This window comes from Ambystoma mexicanum, chromosome 13 (assembly GCF_040938575.1).
Source record: "Ambystoma mexicanum isolate Mex_15411 chromosome 13, UKY_AmexF1_1, whole genome shotgun sequence".
NCBI classification, from domain to species: domain Eukaryota; kingdom Metazoa; phylum Chordata; class Amphibia; order Caudata; family Ambystomatidae; genus Ambystoma; species Ambystoma mexicanum.
The window spans coordinates 707,394,717-707,415,277 of NC_090938.1; the positions used below are offsets into that span (position 1 = coordinate 707,394,717).

A 20,561-nucleotide genomic window follows, 5' to 3' on the forward strand; every position below is an offset into this window, starting at 1 on the left:
TATATTTAAATGTTGAAATCACAAAACCCTAGCCAATTATATAGTAAAGCAAACATGAATTGTATTGTGTGTTTTGAGAGTTGATAGCAGAATTGTCTTTATGTTTAATGAAAGTCCTAATTTCCTGGAGCTATTACTACCTAATGGTGTGCCAATCTTATGAGACAACCGTGCAGGGAGGCAAGAACTCCATGCTAAATTCTATATCTAATCTAGTGTTCAAATGGTTATTTATATAGCTCTTTTGGCAAAGCGCTGTGCATAGAACATATTTATCACAATTAGCACCAAACCAAAGTCGGTACTCTTTCATAGACCTCGAAAGGATGAAAGGCTGAGTTGGACTTGCTGGGATTCGAACCCACAACCTACAGATCACGCACAGATTGCAGCAACAAGTGCTCAACCAGCTGAGCTATCTTATTGGCTAACATCCTTCAGAGGTTGGTTAACTGAATATCGACTGAGGTATAATAATACCAGTACCTAGATGTATGACAAGCCATTCATGAAGCGCTACATAAAGTTAAATACTTATCTGGGTTATCACAGGGTCAGGTTTTGCTGAGTTTCTATTTCAATTACCAATGTAACTTTCATTTGTTTGTTTTTGAACAACGCTTGCACTTCCTTGAGAGTCAGGTTTTGGATGTTTTAATTGTAGTCCTGAAGATTTGAGAGGCTAGAACACCTGTGATCAGTGTAATGACAATCACTCACCCTTGAGCAAAGACTCTGCTGCCACTGACCATTTATAGTAATGTACCTCATTGACTGCAAGGTTGAATGGATGTAAACTAGACTGTGCACAGCCATCATTTTACACACTGTTTTTATAATTAGAGTGTACATTAAATTATAAGTGTAAAAATGATCTGCCTCTGCATGATTATGCACACAGCACCGGAACTTTGAAAAATACAATTGTGCAATACTGGTTTGCTTTCACTGGAGAAAAAGCATAACTTGTTGAAAACTATGAATTCTCAATTGCAACTTAGTTTTTCATTTTATTAGTTATAAAATCCTAACATTCTAGGAAACCATGCACAGTGCTTCAGAAGCTGAATGGAAAGAAACCATTCCTTTTATCACTGTGTGCAGTTTAATTTTTTGAAAGGCTTCAGAGAAATACATTCTGTTTCAGAGGTGGCTTGCAATTACATCCATGTAGATAATCAAAAGAAGCCTTCTGGTTTTTGTCAAGTAACCTGACCTTTGCACTGACCTCTGCTTTAAACCTGTGTGTAAATGTACCCAGGAAAATAATATAGCTGTCGTATTTACAAGATTTTCATGCGTAAAAAGACCTGGTAACCACCTTATCTGGAGGCCTGTTGCCAGGGGCAGTCTACTGCCTTCAATGCCTGCCACTTGCTCTCCTGGGCCAACCGTTCATGTGGCAGGGTCGCTTTCCTCTCCTGGGCAGCCTGGGACTTCAAACCCTGCAGGTTCGCTCCCAGCATAGGATGCCCAGCATCATGCTGTTTTTCATTGTCCTGGGGTGACCCTGATGGCAATGGTCCCCAGGGAGCAATGATGATCCCCGACCAATAATTTCTCTAACCGTTATAATGTTTGTTCTTATATCCCTGGCTCTTCACTTTAAGGGTCAGTCCAATTCACCAGGCAAACAAATGGGTGGCCTATCTAATGACCAGTGTTAACTGTCCCTAACATTTCAAAGGATTACTTGGAGATGGTAGAGTATGCCCCCAAGGAAAGTAAAGCATTACAGTATACAAACACATACAGACATAATAAGTAGACAGCATTTTAACAACAACTGGTGTGTGTGTTATGTTATGTTATGACATTTATATAGCACCAAAGCCCTAGGGCATCCAGACGCTCACTCACAAGTAGAAAGAAGGACAGTGAGAATGGCCAATGTTTATATGAACAGAGTCGTTTTCAGGGATTTTATGAAAGTTAAGTGATTAGTTTCTTCTCTAAGCACTTGAGGCAGATCATTCCATGCGTATGCCACGGCCACTGGGAAGGAACGTCCATTTCCATGTACTCTATTGGTCCTTGCCACTTTTAGAAACTGGGTGGAAGTTGATCTCAGACTTCTGGTGGGCTGGTATATGGAGACTCTTTCCTTTAAATAGCTGGGTGCAAGCCCAGAAATGCACTTGTGGCAGAATCTTGTGTGTGCTTGTGTGTGTGTGTGTGTGTGTGTGTATTTTAGCAAGGCTCCAATTGGGCTAGGGGTTTCAAATGCATTGAGGGTTATATGGCAACCACACATCACTACCATCTGGCTTAGCTCACCTTTCTCTCCCAGGGATAAAGTTGCAGCAGTAGAACTTGGACATCAAAGACTATCAACTTCAGTGATCCTCACACCTGAAAGAAACAAGAGCCACACTGAGGCACTAGATAATTCAGGCACAAATGACATATGCAGTCTTGACATATTTGCTTCCATATGCCCCTATTGTTCCTTTGGCCTGATCGTTCTTTTACCTAGCTTCTGCGCTTAACAAACAGTCCTAATGAGATACCGCGACTCCTCAACCTTGGTAGTTATTCATTCCACTTCTTCCATTATCCTTTCCACCACCCCCTGCTGCTTTTTCCCAGCAAACAGCCCTTTCACCCATGTTCAGTATCATATCATGATTTTCAGATATTTGGAGTTACATTTTTATCTTCAAACTATCGCAAAAAAGAATGTTTCACAGAGAAAATATATATATATTTTTTGTAATGTTTGATTATGTTGATGTCTTGTCATTGAAATGATTTAATTAAATTGAATAATGCTATAAGAATAATGGCCTTCCATCAAAATAACTGACCTATTTTAATTTCCTTTCATTTTTAAATATGAAAATGTTATTTTAGTCTATTTTTGACTGTTGATTATATTATATTATATGTAACATACCTTTTAAAATAGATTTTACTCTGCTTCGTGCAAGGTATAAAATGCAGCCGCATGAGAACAGTCTTCTAGATACATAGGGTACACCACTTAAAATATCCCTTAGCTAATTGCGATACTTAGGCTGTGCAGGACACTACTTAGGCTCAGTCAACAAATATTATTTTGTGGGTCATTAAGAGCTCCCTCCCAAGGCCATCACGAGGGAGGGTTAGGGGGGCAAACTGCCCTAGGTCATGTACTCTCAGGGGTCTCGTTGTCTCACTGGGGACCTTGTCAACAGAGTGCATTCATTAATACCTACATCTGAATAAACTGGGGCCTCGCTGACGCCATCAGGCTGGTGGCCACTCCCTCAGCTATTAGCACCTCTTATTGCCTTGCAGCAGCGATATAGCGGGTGCAGGCAGGCTACAAAAGGAGCTTAAGTGCAGCTCCCTTTGTGCTAGTTTCTCAGCCAAGCTCTGCACAGAGATCACCTTCCTGCCATGTGGACACTCTAAACATAACAGGTGTATTTATAGAGCGCACATTCATGCCCAGAGGGGCATCCTGGCACTATTGACAGATAATAGATGTTTATTGTTACCCAACTTAAGGGTACTCATTTTATCGACCTAAGAAGGATGATGGGCTGAGTGGACCTGCTGGGATTCAAATCTGTGACCTTGAGGTCAAACACAGGCTCCTGTAGTGGATGCATTAGTCCAGTGAGCCACAGACCCGGCAGACACTCTGTAGCTTGCAGAGTGACTTAACAACCTGGATGGGCTGCTGGATTCATGATCTGTCATCCTTCCCCTCTGTGTACCCCCGACACCACACCAAATGCCTTATCCAGTTTTCAGATGGAAGTGTGCCCAGGTGAGGTATTTTGTAAGTATTTCTCATGTGGGTCAAGGCGACCAGATGATTAGTGGGGCTGAAAAGGGCAGTGACATGTCCAGGAGTTATATTTGCGTGGGGCATCTATAGTTTCTGAGAACCAGAGTCGGACTGTCGTCCCTAGGGAGTGGGGGCCGGTTTCAAATTATTATTATTTTTTTTCAAAAAGACTTTCATCCTTCTTAAGTCGATAAATGAGTACCAACACAGGTTGGGTGATATTGTATGCATATTTGTTCTATAAAAAACGTCTGCTTGGATTCACAGTATTTTAGTGTACTTAGGAACAATGCTATTTGATGCCACTTCCTGTTTAGTCAAAGGGTGAAATGTCATGTTTCATCGCTTCCCGGGATGTCACTTTGGGGTCTGGTCAAATGACATCACTTTCAGTGATGTCATCAGAGGTCAAGGGTCGTGAGGTGAGGGGTGGGCCACTTTTTTGAGGCAAGGGGTGGCCCACTTTTTTTTGGGTGGCCGGGCCTATTTCTTGTCCCAGTCCGACCCTGCTGAGAACATTAACAAAGTCTACTCTCTCTCCACACACACACACAAACAAATATGTATGCAAAATAAAATGTATATATCGATATCAGCCTGCTTTTTTACTCCCAACAATCTGCGTGAAAGGGCCATCATCTCACCGTCAGTTCATTCATAGCCTAGTCTTATTCAGCTTCAGACGTGACAATATACAATAAGGGGGTCATTATAAGTTAGCTGGTCTGGGGAAAAAGTGGTGGTAATTTGGTGACTGCCACTTTTCCTGGACTGGCAAACTACAAGTTTGCCGGTGGGGGTTACCTGATTTACCTTCCTCTGAAGTGATTTGGCACTTGTCACTAAATGTTGTGAAGTGGTCAATGTAGTCCCCTCCAAGGGTATGTTTTTAAAGTAACGATAAAGAGATTGTGAAAGGGTTTGACCCAGGAGCTTGTGTTTAGCAGTCAATAATGATATTCAGAATCACTTAGTATTTGCACAAACTAAGCCGTTCAGTTGTGATTCCTTAATAATATAGTTGTGTGGGCAAGAGCGAGTTGCTTTGACCCGATACACCTCGGATTTTCAATACAATTACCCGCACCATGAGGCAGTGGTTGCTGAACATGCTGTGCTGCTGTCGGTTCATGGTGCCACAGCAACGGCACAAGCAGAGACCTGAATAGGGTGCTCGATCTTCTCGAATGGGAGAGGATACAGCACTCCTGTCCTTTCGTGTAAATCTACACACTAGATAGGGCCTTAAGAGGGGAAGGATATTTAAAGCAACAAATTTAGAACCTCAAAAAATGTTGAAGAGAAGGCTACGAACAATATGAGTAAAAGCATTACATTACGATAGAGGGAACACTATGCTAAGATAGCCGCTGTTCACCATGCATTACAGCTAAGCTTTGCTGTGACTGTTGCTATGGGAAGGCTTCAAACAAATAACGGACACGGGGCACCCGACCAGTTTTGCCGGTTGGATGCTCCGCTGTCTGTGGGGAAAAGCTACTGAGAGCCAAGTGTAGGACTCTGGGAGTGGCACTTGAGCCAGATAACATCTTTTATCCAATGAGGCCTCCGGTGGGCTAACAGGACCATTTGTTCCCTTAGGTGTACCACAGCCATCTGAACTGGGCTGAAATTAGAGAACTTCACCCGAAATTATCTATCCAAAGCAATAAAATTAAGAAAACTATTAAGAAACATTGGGGGATCTTCAAAAATGACATCAGAGTACAACATTTGTTCAGCGAAGTACCAGTGTTTGCATATCAACGAAGTAGGAACTTGAGAGACGAACTGGTCCAAATTAAACCACCACCGAAAGGGCCAACAACTCAACGCACTGATACATTCCCTTGCCTCCATTATGTTAACTGTAACTTTGTCATTAAAGGTAACACCATCAATCATCCCAGAACAGGGCAAAAGATTCTACTGAAGACTTTTGGTACCTGCGACAGTACCAATATAATTTATGGCATTAAATGTCCATGCAGTAAATTTTATGTCGGACAGTCGGCAAGAACAGCTAAAACGAGGTGGAGTGAACATCGATCCTGTATCTGAAATGCGAACACTAACTCAGCTGTGGCACGCCATTGGATTGCCAATGGACATAATGTGACACAAATAAGATTTGTGATTCTGGAGGTACTAACAAAGAATAGTCCACATGAAGATTTGGGTCAACGCCTTAATCGCAGAGAGACTTTTTGTATAGACAAACTTGGGAGTTTAGTACCTAATGGACTAAATGAAGAGATTAATTATCACTGTTTTCTATAATCTCATGTTACTCTTTCTGTTTTGACTGATATGTATTTACGATTATTCAAGCACAGTGGAACCTGGGCCTATCTATCATGGATGGTATTGTGAATGTTAACCTTGTTTTTGGTACCCACTGTTAAACAGTATACAATTTACTTCGAATCTGAATTTGGATGCTGCATTTCCTGGACTTTTGTCCAGTACCCAAGGTGCCGTCTTTATTGACGACACCATTGGCAGCGAGGTTTAATACCATTAATTGTTGCGAATAACCATTTGTTCATCCTGACGCTTTTTCCGTTTTGCAATACCCATCTACTCTTATTCTACTTTCTTGATTGTCACCTCCCATTATTTTATTGTATTTTATTGTAATTCCTTTGACCTATGTGCAGTACGTTTTTGACTTGAGTATTTCTTTTCTTTCTACTGTTTTTCTTTTGTAATTTTCAATTTTCTTTAGTACTACTTTTTCTCATATTAACCTGGGAGACCCTATAACTGTTTACTTTTGCCTAGTTCAAGCCCATTGGCTTGGTTGCAGTTTTAATACTTAACGCGCGCCCTTCCGGGCGCCCGGCGATCACGTGCCGTATTTAGGAACGCTGCCTAGCAATGCTCGGATGCGGCAAAGTCAGTCTGCTTTCGGCAGACCACGAGAGAACTGCTTCGCTCTCGCTCTCTTCTGACGGTGAGCCAATTTTCTTCTTATCCCTAGCTCTTTTTGCCATTAGCATTGCATAGAAACCACGATTGTTTACTTATACTAATGGAACTCCCTGCTTCCAGATACCGCTCTTCAGTGATACACCCTTCGCTGAATTCGGTCGGGCAGTTCGTTGTGACCTTGGCAACTTCAGTATAGTTTACCACGTTGGACTTATCTGTGCCAGGTACTTGGCTATCTCCTTCATCTATGGCTACAGTAACAAAAGTATTTATAACAATGACTGATCTTTTTTGGTTTTCTTTTTCTCCTCTATCTTTCTGCTTCTACAAACACAACTTGTTGGTATGTGCAATTTTTCGTTTACATTTTTATATTTTTCCTAATGTTGTTTGTTCTAATTATGTATGTGATTTTGCACAGTTTATTTATATCTGAAATTTGTATGTATCATGGTTATACTGGCCCTGATGAAGTAAAACTTTTTCCGAAATGCACTGGCATTATTTCGTCTGATCAACGAGTTAACAGTGGCGAACTCTTCCTCACTAAGACATGATTAGTGACTATTCTTTCTATAAGAAAACTATGGTTTTGGCAGATAAAAATCATTGTTGAAAAACAACAGCAACTTGGAGTCTTACTTTTTTTGTAAATCATTACAAAGGGTTAACTTTCAGCTATTTTTTAAGAAACTTCTACCCGGATTGGGATACCAGAGAGCGGCTGTATGACTGGGTATATTACCTTGTCACCTGCTTCAATTGTTCCTCTGGTTTGGGTGTCTCCAAACCTTTTGTCAGCCTGCTCCTGCAGAAAGAATTATTTTTTCTAAAAAGACTTGCTTCTAAAAATTAATTACACACATTGATAACAAGTGGATCGATATCTCAGTGGTGCCCACTCATTTTGCTTCCTGAGTGCACAGGAATTACCTGCTGGCAAAAACAGGCTTTAGATGTATAGTTTTGATTGGTGACCCTAGCAGGGATTTTACCCAGTTGCACCAGAAATAAAGAAAATATAATTGTAAACAATGCATTTTGTTTTAGAGTATTACATGAAGATAGTTGTGCACCTCCATTTTATTTTTAGTTTTCAGAGCTCGAATCAAATAAGGCCCTGGCTGGCAAAAAACAGTCAGTATTTCAAAGTTAAAATTTCTGGAGGTCTCAATCAGCCCTTCATCATTCTGATGCTGATAAGAACGGAGGCTCGGATTATGCTTTCTTTCTTTACTTTAAACTCGAGCAACCTTATAACCATTGAAATATATATTAAAAAATGCACACAATAAAAACCACATTTCCCGATAAACAGTCTTTTTTTGCAGTCCATTTTTTGATATTATAACCCAGAACATGTGACATCCTTAACCAATCCTCTCACTGCTACTCCAATATCTTTCTCTTGTCCTTCCTCTTTCATTGGTGCTTAGGCAGCCGTTAAGTACATTATTATTACTACTTCATTTTAAATGTGTATTGAGTGTATATTTGACTAGAATGCTTATTTAGCGTGCGCACAGGAACGGATAATTGGCTTTATATCGCGCTGCGCCGGGCATCTAGTCGGAGCATGTCCGAGTGCCCGTTAGGAAAGGTTCACGACAAGTCTCCACAGGGGTCAGGTGACACAAGAAACACCACTTGAGGGGGTGCTCTCACGACGGTAGTCATCCGGCGCCGAACTGTGTCATTTCTGTAGAGCCACCCGCCTCCTAGAATCAACGAGCTTGAGGATCAGATCGCTCAAGATACAAAAGACTATTTAATGGTTACACCGGCACACGAGTTAGTGAAGCACAGTGACGAGCTGACAAAAACGCTGTAAGGCGAATTGACAGCAACACATCGAAGTGTCACAGCGACACCTGGTGCTGAAATTTTACTGACAGAAATCGTGTCAAGGATTACAATCACCTGCAGGACAGGCAGGGAAGGAAGCAGCTATTTCATTAGAAAGTGCAAAGCACTACAGACGGGCACAGACCCAAGTCAAACTATAACAGGTTAAGCCAACCCAGACCCACAAGAGCTGCATTTGGACAGGCCCAAGAACCCTGTAGAGACCCTCCAGTGTCAAAAATGCACAGCTCAAGTGAAGAATATGAGGAGCCCCATACCAGCAGAAAGTGGACAGTGTCCAACAAAGGGCAGGCAGTACAAAGAGTAATGGGAGCAGGATTGGGAGCATTGCCCCAGGGAAGGAGCTTGGTGGAGGACCCAATCACTTTCTCCCAAGGGATGGAGGCCCTGAAAGGAGAAGCACCAGAGAGATAGATATCTGGAGGGGCAGGGGGAAGAAAGAAAGCCCGACAGGCACGCAGCAGCTAACCTCCTCCCTGACCCCTCCACCCCCCGCTCCCGGGCACACCACGCAGAAAGAGAGGTGGTGCGAAAAGAGTGAAGTCCTGGGTGAGGAGAGGCAAGGGATATACAGATGAGGAGTCAAATTCGGAAGACTTGGACAAGGAAGAGTGGGTCGAGACATCTGAAGAAAGCTCTGAGGAGCGCAATATATCATCCCTGAGCCCTCCTAATAAGCTAAGTCTGCCAAGAAAAGGAAAAGGCAAAAGAAGAGATGGGTGAGGCATTCGACCAGAACTCTCTCAGTCATCCCAGGTCAGAAGAGTGGGAGCCCCCTGCCAACACTGCCAATTATATAAAGAGGAGGATTTGAAATCCTCTGTCAAAGGAGGCCAGGAGCAAGCTCTGGGCAGAATGGCCTAGGCCCCAAGTGCCGGAAGGTATGGCGGAAACACCAGAAATCGATGATAAGATGTTGTCCTTCAAGGCACGGTACGGCAGAGACATCAAGAAGGGCATAGAGATTCTGGCGATCATGCCAGGATAAACTCCTTGATATCCTAGGCCCGCTAACAAAAATCTGGCAGATGGCGGAAGAGGAGAAACAGCCAGAACAGAAAGTGGACCCGGAGATCCTAGCTGGATGGGAGAAGAGGGCAATATGCCTACTCGGCAATGCTAACAACGACCTGACTAGGAAGACAGAGGTCTATCCTAGTTAAAATAGAACCCAAAATGAGCAAAATGGCCATGGCAGAATCAACGTCTAACAGTAAAGGCAAGCTCTTTGGGAATGCCTTCATTAAGGAGATGATGAAGTTTGCAAATACTTACGCCGCGATAGACAAAGGCCAGGCATCATTAAAAAGAGTCTTTTGGCAGAAAGTTTTTTGGAAAGGATGGCAGAGGAAGGGGCGCTCAGCCAGCTGCTATTCCTAGTAAACGTCCAACTACAAATGCAGGAATGACTGGAGAAATCAGGAAGACCGCAAACCCAACCCCTTCTTTCAGTCGAGAGGAAGGGGTAGAGGCAGAGGCTGGAGAGGCAGTAATAGAGGCCAGCAGGCAAACACAGGTGAGACTGATCACAGAAATACTGATTCAACCAGCAGAGACAGTGACCCCTTTGATAGGGGGCGAGGACTGCACTATTCTTAGAAAGATGGCGAGAGTTATCAGGAGATGCATGTGTCGAACAAACGATACAGGGCTTCCAACCAGAATTCTGGCAAGAACCAGTACAAGCACAGTACCCGAGACCTATAAGGTTCAGCAAGGTAGATGAAACATTGTTAGACAAAGAGATAATAGAACTAGAGAGAAAGGGTGCCATTGCACCAGTGTCCGATTCTTCAATCGGGTTTGTAAGCAATATGTCCAATAACATCAAAACAGAGACCAGTGATAAACCTGAGAAGTTTGAACGCATACATCATATACAGATATTTCAGGATGGAGGGTATCCATCTCTTGAGAGAGATGTTAGAAGCAGGGGATTGGCTAGTGAGGATAGACCTCAAAGATGCCTACTTAACAATCCCAATTGCGAAGAATCATCAGAGGTTCCTTCAATTCTGGTGGGGAGGTCAGAAGTGGGAATACACATGCCTCCTATTCTGTCTAGAGTCAGCGCCTTTGGCCTCTACAAAACTGGTGAGGACAGTGGTCAATTACAAGAGAGAACAGGACATCGGGTTAATAGTATACCTAGACGACTTGTGTCTGATGGGGCAAGACAAATTAAGGCTGGAACAGCAAGCAGAGGTAGCAATCCAATTATTGCGGAACTTGGGACTTCTAATAAATTGGGAAAATCAACTTTGGCCCCGGCCCAAGCATTATATTTCCTGGGGTTCCTGATAGGCACAAGAGCGGCTGCGCTCGGCCTAATAATAGCAAAGGTGAATGTGATCAAGAAAGAGATCAGCTCAATAACAGCGAGGGAAGAGATATCACTCAGAGAGCTAGCCAGATTGGTAGGGAGACAAGCATCATCCATTCAGGCGATCTTCCCGGGGCCATTACACTACAGAGCACTGCAGTGCCTGAAAATCCAACAACTGTGGAAAGGGTTATCGTACAAACAGAAAGTAACAATCTCCTCAGAGGCGAGGACAGAACTATGGTGGTGGTTCAGAAACATGGAGGCCTGGAATGGGAGAGTGATATTTGGCTCATCACCGGACCTCCTCATAGAATAGGATGGCAGGCATTGGGGCTGAGGAGCCCGTTGCGGAAGGATGACAACGGGAGGCAGGTGGTCAGGGAACAAGTTAGAGCTCCACATCAATTGTCTAGAGCTGATGGTGGGGTCCTTCATAGTAAGGTGTTGGACCCAGGACAAGGTGAACTGTTGCATATTACTGAAAATGGACGTCTCCGCAGTACGTTACATAAACAGGCTGGGACGGACGAAGTCCAGGATGCTAGCAGAACTAGCAAACGATTTCTGGCACATGTGCCTACAGAACAAGATCAGCATCACAGCAGACTATCTCCCAGGTCTGCAAAACGAGGTGACAGACTGGGTATTGAGACAACTGAGAGATGCCAGCGACTGGCAACTAGAAGGAACAGTATTTCTAACCCTAATGGGGGATGAGGAGACCATGCAAGACAGATCTTTTTGCATCTAGGTTGAATGCTCAACGAAATCACTTCTTCAGCTGGAGGCCAGATCCAGCAGCGGAAGCTACTGACTCATTTCTACAGAAGTGGGGTCAGGACATAGAATTTGCTTTTCCCCTGTTAGCAATGATTCTGAGAATGATAGCTCAGGTCAGGAGACAACACGCAACACTCATTTTAGTGACGCCAGATTGGAGGAGTCAGGTATGGTTCGCGAATTGTCAATCGATAAACCACTGTTACCCTCCCAATTCAGAGAGTTCATTCAGAATCCAGTGGGGGAGAGTCATCCGCTGAGTTAGGAAGGCAACCTGAGATAGATAGCATGGGCGATTTCCAGGAAGCCTGGCAGAAGTCAAGACGTTCATGAGATGCTGAGAAATTAATTGAGGAAGCTTGGGCGATTCCTGACCTCTACATGTGCCTTACTAGCGCTGCACTGATCCGTATACTGTAATTATTGCAATCTGAATCTTCGTTTGTCCATCACATCTCGAGCAACTCGATTATATTGAAAACTGTTTAAGATGCTGTTTTGTCTCCCTCGCGTCACTGGAAGGTGACTAGACTACATTGCAATATCTATACTGAACTTGTTTTCGGCATACACAAGCCGTATTGAATACTACCTAGTCTCTTCATAGCTCAATACCAGCCTTGCTCCAGCAACCTGATTTAGTACCTATAACCAGTTGAATATATAGGTTGCGACCTGATTTCTGCCTGCTAGAATTCTAGCTGTTTGAATATATTGAAAACTGCTTAGTTGCTATATTGCCCCATGACACCTAAGTCTACTGCACTCTATTTTAGCATCGCACTGCTCCTGTTGTCAACACGCTTAAATGCTGTCTAAACCTACCTAAAAAAGTATATGCCAATCTAGCAACTTAAACTGGCGCTTACAACATACTGTTAACACACTGTCTAGTATATTGTGACTCTCCATAGCCTCACTGCTATATTGTGCTAACTGGACGTGAAGCAATATGTCTGCTATTGGCTCAAATCTTGTCGCCCTAGGCACCTTACTAGCACTAGGCCTATTAGCGAGCCTCATAAAACCCTCCACAAACCTGATCATATGTATATAACTAACCTGACAATGAATCTGGACGCTATGCCTCCTTCGTTCCCATCCTATCTTCTCAACTGACGGACAATTGCTAAGTAATCCGAACTCCCCCCAGAGACCACCCTATCCTGTTAGACTGTGCAATACAGTTACCAGGAACACTAGGCTCTGCTTCAGATTGTCCAGCGATTCACGACTAACCTAGACCTGGAGAGAAAAGAAACTCACCTAAAAACCATTTGTCCTTAACCCTCTACCTTCTCTGAATACACATAAGCAATCCAACAAAACTTCCAAACAGACTAAACACCCTTGCACCGCACAGGCTACTGGTGTGACCTCAAACACCTCTCGCCCGCCTCTACCAGACAACCCTACCCCAGATCTTAAGGGGGCACTTCTAAATGCCAGATACCTAGTTGCGCATGCCTTGGAGATATCTGACCTGATTCTGGCAGAAAACTACGACTTTCTTGCCATCACAGAAGCCTGGTTGCACGCTGCAGCTGGCCCTGCCCTCATGTTAGCAGTCCTGATGGCTACACCATTCTGAGAGCAGACAGATGCGAAGCGTGGAGGTGGAGGCATTGCTCTCAACGCCAAATCCAGCTTATCCATGAAATTAGCCAGTGCCCTAGACATTCAATCCTGTGAAGCCCTCACAGGTAAACTCCCCATCGCCAACTCCCAGACACTTTGAGGATATCTCAACTATTCTCTCGGATAATTTAAAAAGTACCTCACAAGTACTACTGTTAGGGGACCACAACTTGGGTTTTCATGACCCACAAGATAAACAAGCTAATATAATTAACAACATCCTGTCAGAACTAGGTCTTACTCAGAGAGTTAACCTTCCTACGCATAACGAAGGTAGAATACTCGACTGGGTGGCGGACTACAACTGTAACGCCGTCGTCACCTCCATCATCCCTCAAGCCTGGACAGACCACTACTTCCTATAATTCAGGCTAGCCGTTACAAAGCTAACTCCCAATTATACGCCTACCGCTCCCCCTACTCTAACAAGGAACAAAAAGAATATCACGGCGGATAGACTTATCCCCCGTATTATTCCTACCCTTAATTCTTTACCAGACAGCATGGATCCTAACACGCTAGTCGACGAGTATAATAAAATTAGGACAGCAACATTTGATTCCATTGCCCCTCTCAAAATTCAAAATGAAACAAAGAAAACCTAAAACTCACCTCAATTCTTGGTTCACCCCACACTTGAAAACCCTACGTTTGGAAAAAAGAAGATGTGAGGCTTCCTGGAGACTACTCCCATCCGTGGAAAATAGTTCCAACCTCATTAATATTTCCTCTCATTATAAAAAAGAAATAAGGCCTGGCTAAATGAGAATCTTAGAATAACTGAATCTCCCAAGCTAACTCTAGCATGAAGGACTTATTCATAATTCTAAAAGAATTAGAAACACCCATCCCAGTGCAAGATACATGCACCAAAGACAAAACTTGGTGCTCTAATATGCAGCATGCTTTAGCTAATAAAGTCACTACCCTTCAGGACAGAATTGCAAAAGAAAAGCATCTTTAACCACCTTGACGCCTCTCAACAATTCTCCCGTGCCCCGTCACAACCATTCAACCCGCTTCAGCTTCTCCAGAATTTCTATTCTGGAGGTTGAAAAAGTCATACTATCACTCAAACCTTCGAATTGCCAGGGCGACCAATGTCCAGCCCAACTCATCAAGTATGCAGCGAGGGATCTTGCACCCTTCATATCAAAGCTTATTAATGCCTCATTCATTTCGGACACCATCCCAAGTAACATCAAAGAATCTTGGGTACTCCCACTCCTTAAAAAACACAGACTCTAGACCCAACTATACCAACCAACTAACGGCCTATCACCACAGTGCCATTTCTTCTTAACATAATAGATAAGGTTGCCTACCTACACATTCAGAAATACCTGGAACTCAACCACCTTCTAGGAGTTTGTCAATCAGGATTCCGTCCACAACATGGAACGGAAACTGCTCCAATTGACATGAAGGTTCAAATTGACGAACTCAGGGACAAGGGAAAATCAGCCTTACTTCTCCTCCTTGATCTCTTGGCTGCATTTGACCTTGTGGATCACAAGGTCCTATGTAACCACTTGGACTCAGCCGTGCATTTCTCCAAGGAAGCTATAGTCTGGATAGAATCATTCTTAAGCAACAATACTATGTCTATGTCTTTGTGCTTATAACGTGCCGAAAGCCCGCAGGCATCAGGGCGCGGAGAGCACAGAGAAGTACCATTCACAGTAGAAGTCTCACAAGGTTAACCGTGTCTCCTCTACACTGAGGTGACACTGTGATGATTCAAGGCTATTGGAATAAGAAAGTTTTCAGAGCCTTCCTGAAGATCAGGTAGTTTTCTTCTTGTCTTAGGGACACTGGTTACCCGTTCCAATATTTAGCCGCCTTAACAGGAAAAGATCTACCCCTTCCCGTTGCCCGTTTAGCCTCTGGTATATTTAGGAGGCCCGTGTCTGCTGATCTTAAACATCTTTGGGGCGCATACCAGAAGAATTGTTTTTTGAAATCGGCCAGTGTCTCCCCAAAAAGACATCTGTGGACTATCGTCATGGCTTTAAATCTGACTCTGTCCTCTATTCTTTTTTTTTTCCAACATTGTTTTTTATTATTTTGGCATAACAAGTGATACAGATTCTTTGATTAGTACATACTTTGCAGATTTGTTAAAACATTTAATGGAAGACAACGGCTCTTTATATAGCTAAGACTTAGCGAAACATGCAGACTCTTCAAAAATAAAACATTTTTAAGTCCTAACTGAAGAGGGGGGAAGGGGATGGGGGACAAGGAGCTGTGCACTCATTAGGGGTGGAAGACTGTCTGTTTTCAACAAGGGAATAGTTTCAAGGGTTCAGTGCGTCTCTATGGCTGGTTTTAGGGTAAATTCTTCGACTCAGGCCACTCTAGGTTAAGGAGCTTGGATTGATGGTTCATGGCGACACAGGAGTGTAGAGGAGCTTGGGCAAGTTTCTGGCCTGGTTTCTGCTTAGTTCATTTCAGTCTTGAGTTTCCATCCAGCGAAGGGATGGGGGCTGTCTCGCCACTCCGGGGAATTGCTGCACATAGTCCAAAAAGGGGGCCCATATGCAATCGAATTTGGGTTTATTGCCTAGTCTGATGGCTGTGACTTTCTCGGCTGCAATGATTTCCCAGCATTTGGACCACCACATTTGTGTGGATGGACCCTCTGGATTTTTCCAGTCTGGCGATAGTGATTTTGGCGGCAGTCAGAAGATGGGAGCAGAGGTCTGTCGCCCCTAACAGCGCAATTCCTGGGTCCCAGGGGATGGTGAGTCCAGTAATTCCTTTAATTTGTTACAAAATATTCTTCCAGAATAGGGTGGCTTTCGGGCAAGACCAGAAGAGGTGGAACAGGGTTCCTCAGTCCGAGCAGCCCCTCCAGCATTGAGCGGGAATGGTTGAGTTACACTTGTTTCGGATTGAAGGAGTTATATACCATCTGTAGCAGACTTTAAAACACACTTTCTTTGTTCGTTACGCATTTTGAGCTTTTCTGGGCGTGGGACCAGATGTGGTGCCGTTCCTCAGGTTCAATCGGTCTTCCGATGTCTTCTTCACATTTCAGCATGTATGGTTCTTTTTTAGCTGGGTCGGTTCTGTCCAGAATTTTGTACAGTGCGGAGATTTTCCCCCTTGGAGGGTTTGCTAAGAGGGTAAGTTCTAATGCCGTCAGCTCTCTACTACCCTGTTTTCTGACCTGTGGATTCGACAGCCGATGTCTCAGTTGCGTATAGCGAAACCTTTCAGTTTCCGGGATCTTGACTTTTGCTTTACACTCCTCGAAGTTTAGGGGGAGGCCATTCTCGAAGAAATCTGATACGGTTTCTAAGCCCCCGGCTCTCCACTCCATGAACTGGTTTGGTGAGACTCCGGGAGAGAAGTCTGGGTTATCCCAGATTGGCGTAAGCGGACCCATTGTGCCTCTGCAATGCCACCAGCGGGCTGCCGCTTTCCAGTTGGCGACCGTGTTTCTTGTTGCTGGTAGGGGGCCCGGGTCTTGGGTCCTTTTGGGCTCTTTGGAGTGGGGGAGAGATACAAGTGGGGTCTTGCTCCAATCTTCCTCCAATTGTAACCACCAAGGGCGGTTGGCTTGGAGCTTCCAGGTGAAGGCCGGGGCTAGTTGGGCTGCGAGGCAGTACCTCGCAACATCTGGGACCCCTAGGCCACCCAGGGCAGTACTTCGGAGTATGATGCGTTTCAGGATGCAGGACTTCTTTCCCTCCCAGACCAGGTTCAAGATCTCTCCTTGCAGCTTTCTTAAGGCTTTCTCCCGGATCGTCACCGGCAGAGCTTGGGCGTAATATAGTCGTGGAGTTAGATTCATTTTTATCGCCGTGATCCGGCCAAACCAGGAGATTTCTTGTTTTTTCCATTGATGGATGTCATTTTTTAAGTCCCTGAAGAGTGCTGGAAAATTTGTCTTATACAGCTTCTCAGTTCTGTTGGGTATCTGGACTCCCAGATAGCTGATGTTGCTTCTTGCCCAGGGGATCCGGAACTCCGCTTCGAGGTTGGATTTGGACTTCCTTGGGATATTGATGCCCAGCGCCACAGATTTGGAGATGTTTATTGTGAACCCTGAGGCTGCAAGGAATTCTTCAAGTGTTTGCCATAGTGCTCTTATTGATTCTGCTGGCCGGGTGAGTGTGAGGAGCACATCGTCCGCGTATAAGGAGATTTTGTAGGAATCTTTTTTGATCGTGAGGCCATGTATAGATGGATTACGGCGGATCCTGTCCGCGAATGGCTCCATTGATAGGGCGAAAATAAGTGGGGAGAGTGGACAACCTTGCCTCGTGCCTCTGGTAATGTTTATCCTACTGGATTTTGCCCTGTTGAGGCGCAGTTTTGTGGAGGGGCTTTGGTAGATGGCTAGGATCCATTTTACAAAATTTGGGCCGAAGCCGAAGTGCCTTAGGATTTGCTCCACGTAGCCCCGGTCCAGCATATCAAATGCCTTGTGCACATCTAAGGAAAGGACTGCTAGCTTTGAGCCCGACCTGTTCGCTGAATCAATGATGTTGATGGTTCTGCGGATGTTATCTTGGGTGCCCCGTCCCGGTATGAAGCCTGTTTGGTCTGGATGGATGATCTCCGGGAGGGAGGGGGCTAGCTGATTTGCCAGGATTTTGGCAAATATTTTTGCATCGTTGTTCAGGAGCGTAATGAGCCTGTATGATGCACATTGCGTACGGTCTTTTCCTGGTTTAGGGATCAGTATCGTTATCGACTCATTCATGGATGTGGTCGTGGTGCCGGTGGAGAGGAATGAATTGAACAGGTTTGCCAGTTGCGCGGCTAGAAGGTGAGCACATTATTTGTAAAATTTTGAAGAAAACCCGTCTGGCCCGGGCGTTGTGTTTTTCAGGTGGCGGATTGTTTCACTGACTTTCTCCGCTGAGATCGGGGCCTCCAGGTCAGCTAGAGACGGAGGTGGCTTTGTCTTTGGGATTGGGCCAAAAATTGAGTGATGGCTGGGGTTAGCGTTGGGGGTCCTGCCATGATTTCCTTGTGGTGCTGCACCATTATCTCAAGTTTTTCGGGGTCCAGATGACTTAAGGAACCGTTTTTGTCCAGCAAGGCTTGGATGTGGTTCCTGGTCTGGAGCTTTTTCAGTTTGTGTGCTAAGAGAGATTCCCTTTATTACAGTTAAGGTAGTAGTACTGTTTAGTATAGGTTAGTACTCTGGCGGCCTGGTCTGCTAGGTGGATCTCCAACTCTCTTTTAGCTCTTTTTAATTCATGGTGCGTTGTTTTCGTGTAGCTGTGTTTGAGCTTATTTTCTAATTCTGTGAGTCTTTCCTCAAGCTTTTGTTGCTTCAGCAGGTTTTGGCGCTTGAGTCTAGCTGTTGAGTCAATCGCCACCCCACGGATCACTGGTTTCATGGCGTCCCATACTGTTGCCATTGAGGAGTCTGGGGTAGTGTTCTCAATTAAGTAATTCTGAATCGCCTCCATGAGGTCAGAGCTGGCCGTTATGTCGGTGAGGATGTAATCTTGCAGCTTCCATTGCCTCTGGCTGGGTTCCGGGACTCCATGAAGAAGCAGCGTCATCGTAACCGGCGCGTGATCCGAAATTGCAATAGGTCCTATTTGAATGTTATCCACGCAGGGGGCCGAGTTGTTAGCGGCTAACAAGAGGTCAATATGCGAGTAGCCTCTGTGTACATGTGAAAAGAAAGTGTAGTCCTTTTCTCCCTGGTTGCGTAATCTCCATATATCGATTGTCTCTGTTTCCCGCAGGAATTCAGCTAGGGCCAGAGATTTGTCAAAGTCTTCCCTCGAGGCTGGAAGCGACTTATCCACCTTCGGGTCTGGAGGAATGTTGAAGTCCCTGCCGATTAGCAAGTGGCCTACAGAGAAGGCCGTGATAGTTGGGAGGAGGCAATGGATGAATTGGTCTTGCTCTTTGTTTGGTGCCTAGATTGCTACCAGAGTGATCGGTAGTTCGACTAGGAGGCCCTTCAGGAGTAAGAATCTGCCCTCTGGATCTCTTTTGGTGGTGATTTGTGTTAGTGGAAGGTCTTGACCCAACAATATAGCGACTCCTCTCTTTTTCTGTGTGGCCGACGCAAAGTAGCATTTCGGGTAGTTTCGGAACCGTAGTCGCTTTTCGTTTCCGCGATCAGATGGGTTTCCTGGATGAAGACAATGTCTGCGGTTAATTGGTCAAGTTTGTGCTCCATTGACTTCCGCTTTCCTGGTGCATTAAGCCCCTGCACATTCCAGGTCGTAATGGTTAGGGTTTTGTCTAGTGAACCCATCCTTTGAGATCTAGGTAGGTCGGTTCGTAGTCTTCCTTGGAGATTTCTTGTTCCTTGTCTTCCGATGCTGAATTCCTCCGTTCTTCCCTCATTATGAGGTTCTCTTCTCCTTCTCGATCCCCACTCCCCTCGCCCCCCCAAACAACAACAAAAAGGTTTCCGGACCAGCCTTCGACCAATGGGGCATACGGCCGGACCGGTGTGATAACTCTGCTTGGAGGCAAACATTGCCTCTTCTGTTAGCCAGTAAACATTCAGGTTGAGGTTAGAGAGTCTGTTTGATAGAGAACACTTGAGGCCCTTCTGTACCCCCTCAGAGGCAGTGAGCTATCAGGCCGGGAAGGATCAGGGGTGGCACCCCCTGCTCAGGGGGGCCAGGTAGTCAGGGCCAACCACTCAGCGGTTATTGTCACGTTTTGGCTTGCCCGGAGGGCCTCGGGGTCTGCGGCGCCTTGACATTTTGGACCAGGCTCTGGTGGGGTCTCCACAGGATCTCCCCGGGGCCTCCGTGGCTTCAGGGAGGGACCCCTCCTCACTCCCCAGGTTCATGAATCGCTCGGCGTCTCTGGGGGACGGGATTGTCCAGGACCTGCCCTCCCAATTGAAGATTAGGGAAGTGGGGAAGCTCCAACGATAGGCAGTTTTCCTCTCACGCAGCCACTCAGCGAGTGGCTTGAGGGCTTTTCTTTTTGCGAGGGTGGTCGCAGCTAGGTCCTGGTACAGGAATATTTCGGCGTCTCGGAAGCTAATTCGGGCGGAGCTTCTGGCTTCTTGCATGATTTCTTCCTTGACTTTGTACAAGTGAATTCTTGCTAGGACATCCGGCATACCACTTGCGTTTTGTCTGGCTCTGACCCTGTGGACCCTATCCAGTTCCAGGGGAGCTCCGTCTGGGAGCGTTAGAATGAAGCGAAATAGGGCATTGACATAAGTGTTGAGTTCTTCGTCGGGGACAGAGCTCGGAATTCCCCTCAGGCGGATATTGTTGCGCCTGGACC

General features: G+C 45.1%; 1 protein-coding gene across 2 annotated transcripts in view; it reads right to left on the reverse strand.

The window, feature by feature from the left end:
* Window positions 1-20,561, reverse strand: part of LOC138521761 (E3 ubiquitin-protein ligase TRIM17-like) — an 870,777-nt gene that overhangs the window by 829,539 nt on the left and 20,677 nt on the right. For both annotated transcript variants that reach the window (XM_069634825.1, XM_069634826.1), the window contains exon 2: window positions 2,278-2,352. The gene's annotated coding sequence lies outside the window, so the exon portion shown is untranslated. The remainder of the gene's footprint in view (window positions 1-2,277; window positions 2,353-20,561) is intronic.